Here is a 4,802-nt window from a genome sequence, read left to right on the forward strand (position 1 = left end):
GGGTAACAAGAGCGAAACGCCGTCTCAAAAAAAAAAAAAAAAAAAAAAAAGCTATTTACAATAAATTCACAGCCAATACCATCCTGAAGGGGCAAAAACTAGAAACATTCCCTTTGAAATCTGGCACAAGGCAAGGATGTCCTCTCTCATCACTCCTTTTCAGTATAGTACTGGAAGTTCTAGCCAGAGCAATCAGGCAAGAAAAAGAAAAAAAATGATACTCAGTTAGGAAAAGGGGAAGCCAAATTGTCTCTATCTGCAGATGACATGATTGTACATTTACAAGACCCCATTGTCTCAGTCCAAAAACGGATAAAGAACGTCAGCAAAGTCTCAGGTTATAAAATCAATGTGCAGAAATCACAAGCATTTCTATACACCAACAACAGACAAACAGAGAGCCAAATCAAAAGTGAACTCCCATTCACAATTGCTACAAAGAGAAAAAAATACCTAGGAATACAACAAACAAAGGATATAAAGGACCTCTTCAAGAACTACTAACAACTGCTCAGTGAAATAACAGAGGACACAAACAGATGGAAAAACATTCCATGCTCATGACTGGGAAGAATCAACATCATGAAAATGGCCATACTGCCCAAAGTAATTTATAGATTCAACACTATCCCCATCAAGCTACCAATGACCTCCTTCACAGAACTGGAAAAAAACACTTCAAACTTCATGTGGAATTAAAAGAGAGCCTGCATAGCCAAAACAATCCTAAGCAAAAAGAACAAAGCTGGAATCATCATTTTATACTACAAGGCCTGGCTTCAAATTATACTACAAGGCTACAGCAGTCAAAACAGCATGGTACTTGTACCAAAGCAGAGACAGACCAATGGAACAGAACAGAGGCCTCAGAAGCAACACACACACCTACAATCAACTGATTTTTGACAAACATGACAAAAACAAGCAGTGGAGAAAGGATTCCCTGTTTAATAAATGGTGTTGGGAAAACTGGTTAGCCATGTGCAGAAAGCAGAAGCTGGACCCCTTCCTGACACCTTACACTAAAATTAACTACAGATGGATTAAAGACTTAAACATAAGGCCTACACCATAAAAACCCTAGAAGAAAACCTAGGCAAAACCATTCAGGACATAGGCATAGGCAAGGATTTCATGACCAAAACACCAAAAGCATTCGCAGCAAAAGCCAAAATAGACAAATGGGACCTAATCAAACTCCACAGCTTCTGCAAGGCAAAAGAAACAGTCATTAGAGTGAATCGGCAACCAACAGAACGGGAAAAAATTTTGCAATCTACCCATCCAACAAAGGGCTAATATCCAGAATCTATGAAGAACTAAAACAGATTTACAAGGAAAATAAACAAACCCATTCAAAAGTGAGTGAAGGATATAAACAGACACTTTACAAAAGAAGACATCTATGAGGCCAACAAACATATTTTTAAAAATGCTCATCATCACTGGTCATTATAGAAATGCAAATCAAAAACACATTCAGATACCATTTCACACCAGTTAGAATGGCGATCATTAAAAAATCTGGAGACAACAGATGCTGAAGAGGATATGGAGAAATAAAAAGAATTTTACACTGTTGATTGGAGTGCAAATTAGTGCAACCATTGTGGAAGACAGTGTGGTGATGCCTCAACAACCTAGAAATAGAAACTCCATTTGACACAGGAATCCCATTACTGGGTCTATACCCAAAGAATTATAAATTGTTCTGTTATAAAGACACATGCACATGTATGTTCACTGTGGCACTGTTTACAATAGCAAAGACCTGGAACCAAACCATATGTCCATCAGCGATAGACTGGATATAGAAAATGTGATACATATACACTATGGAATAACATGCAGCCATAAAAAAAACGATGAGGTTGTGTCCTTCATAGGGACATGGAGCAATTTAGAAACCATCATTCTCAGCAAACTGACACAAGAACAGAAAACCAAATACTGCATGTTATCACTCATAGGCAGGTGTCGAACAATTAGAACACGTGGACACTGGGAGGGTGTATCACATATGACGGTCAGTTGTGGGGTGCTAGGGGAGGGACAGCAGGGGGTAGGGACGGTGGGTGGGATAATGAGGGGAGAAATAACAGAAATAGGTGATGGGGAGATCAAGGCAGCAAACCACCTTGCCATGTATACACCTATGCAACAATCCTGCATGATCTGCACATGTACCCCAGAACCTAAAGTCCAATTAAAAGAAAAGAAAAGTTCATTATAAGAATACAATTGATGAGGAAATTTGGTTGCTTTGTGACATGATATTTTAAGTAATAACTGAAATTTTAACTAATAATATTATATGAGGACATATCTTAAATAGGAAGAGCAGTGATGATTTATAGGAACTTTATATTCCTTCTGAAATCTCTCTTCTTTGATAATGCTTCCCATGGAATTTATTGAAAAATAATAATAAAAAACCTAACTAGTCTAGCGTATCTGTTTTAACAAGGTAAGAAAACAAATCCTTTATGTTTTCCAGGGGCTCTCTGGGAAACTTCAAGTTCACTTCAAAATCAAGAAAACTACTTAAGGCCCCGCTGCTCGCTCCGCTCCGTTCCGCTCAGCTCCCTGCCTCCGCGCCGCAGCCCACGCCGTAGCCGCCGCCGAGCCCGCCGCCACCGCCTCGGAGCAGAAGATAGCTGTGCCACCCACGTATGCCGATCTTGGCAAATCTGCCAGGGATGTCTTCACCAAGGGCTATGGATTTGGCTTAATAAAGCTTGATTTGAAAACAAAATCTGAGAATGTATTGGAATTTACAAGCTCAGGCTCAGCCAACACTGAGACCACCAAAGTGACGGGCAGTCTGGAAACCAAGTACAGATGGACCGAGTACGGCCTGACGTTTACGGAGAAATGGAACACCGACAATACACTAGGCACCGAGATTACCTTGGAAGATCAGCTTGCACGTGGACTGAAGCTGACTTTCGATTCATCCTTCTCACCTAACACTGGGGAAAAAAAATGCTAAAATCAAGACAGGGTACAAGCGGGAGCACATTAACCTGGGCTGCGACATGGATTTCGACATTGCTGGGCCTTCCATCCGGGGTGCTCTCGTGCTGGGTTATGAGGGCTGGCTGGCTGGCTACCAGATGAATTTTGAGACTGCAAAGTCCCGAGTGACCCAGAGCAACTTTGCAGTTGGCTACAAGACGGATGAATTCCAGCTTCATACTAATGTGAATGATGGGACCGAGTTTGGCGGCTCCATTTACCAGAAGGTGAACAAGAAGTTGGAGACCGCTGTCAATCTCGCCTGGACAGCAGGAAACAGTAACACGCGCTTCGGAATAGCAGCCAAGTATCAGATTGACCCTGACGCCTGCTTCTCGGCTAAAGTGAACAACTCCAGCCTGATAGGTTTAGGATACACTCAGACTCTAAAGCCAGGTATCAAACTGACACTGTCAGCTCTTCTGGATGGCAAGAACGTCAATGCTGGTGGCCACAAGCTTGGTCTAGGACTGGAATTTCAAGCATAAATGAATAATGTACAATTGTTTAATTTTAAACTATTTTGCAGCATAGCTACCTTCAGAGTTTAGTGTATCTTTTAATGTTGTATGTCTGGGATGCAAGTATTGCTAAGTATGTTAGACCTCCAGGTTAAAGATGATTCAGCTTTAAGATGTTACCCTTTCAGAGGTACAGAAGAAACCCATTTCCAAAAAAAGGTCCTTTCAGTGGTAGACTTGGGGGGAACTTGGGGGCCCCTTTGAGATGCCACGTTTCTTTTTTATCTAGAAATGGCTGCAAGTGGAAGCTGATAATATGTAGGCACTTTGTAAATTCATATTGAGTAAACGAATGAAATTGTGATTTCCTGAGAATCAGACCTTGGTTTCCCAATCCCAATTGATGAGAGGCTCGCTGCTTGATGGTGTATACAAACTCACCTGAATGGGACTTTATAGGATAGATCTTCATGACCTGTTCCCACCCCAGTTCACCTCTTTTGCACCAAAAGGTCTGCAGGGTGTGGTCACTGTTTCTTTTGTGCCATTTTGGGGCGGAGAGGGTGGATGTGATGAAGCCAATAATTCAGGACTTACTCCTTCTTGTGTTGTGTTTTTTTGCCCTTGCACCAGAGTATGAAATAGCTTCCAGGAGCTCCAGTTATAAGCTCGGAAGAGTCTGTGTGATTTTAATCACATGGTGACAACACTCAGAATCTAAATTGGACTTCTGTTGTATTCTCACCACTCAATTTGTTTTTGTTTTTTTTAGCAGTTTAATGGGTACATTTTAGAGTCTTCCATTTTGTGTGGAATTAGATCTTCCCCTTCAAATGCTATAATTAACATCACTTAAAAGAAACTTGAATAAAATATCGAAACCTCAAAAAAAAAAAAAGAAAACTACTTAAAATTTGATTCAGAGAAGTTGTCAAAAATGTCAAAAGATTTGAATATTCAATTAAAGATCATAGGTAATTGTGAAAAAACAATTATCTATTTAACAATAATTGTCATAAAATATCTCAAATATAAATATAGGAGATAACATGAAATAATCTGTTCTCTTAAAAAATCGAGGACATGATAAAAAACAACATAGCATAAAGAACTATTCTGAAAAGACACAATCTTTTTTTCCAGGCTAAACAGAAACCTTTTATCACCTCTTTATTTCTTTATTTCTTTATTTCTTTAATTTTAAGACTAGAATTCCTGGGCTCAAGTGATCCAACTAGCTCAGACTCCCAGAGTGCTAGGATTAACAAGCATGAACCTCCATGCTCAGTTATAATTTCTTAAGAATAGACTGATAAGCCAAGA

At 39.9% G+C, this 4,802-nt stretch overlaps 1 pseudogene across 1 annotated transcript; it reads left to right on the forward strand.

Moving 5' to 3' along the window:
- Positions 1-2,644: 2,644 nt before the first annotated feature.
- On the forward strand, positions 2,645-4,382 carry LOC101034033 (non-selective voltage-gated ion channel VDAC1 pseudogene; annotated as a pseudogene). Its single transcript, XR_012518783.1, has one exon. The product of XR_012518783.1 is annotated as a non-selective voltage-gated ion channel VDAC1 pseudogene (transcript).
- Positions 4,383-4,802: the final 420 nt, after the last annotated feature.

The sequence above is a fragment of the Saimiri boliviensis genome, chromosome 8 (genome assembly GCF_048565385.1).
Source record: "Saimiri boliviensis isolate mSaiBol1 chromosome 8, mSaiBol1.pri, whole genome shotgun sequence".
NCBI classification, from domain to species: domain Eukaryota; kingdom Metazoa; phylum Chordata; class Mammalia; order Primates; family Cebidae; genus Saimiri; species Saimiri boliviensis.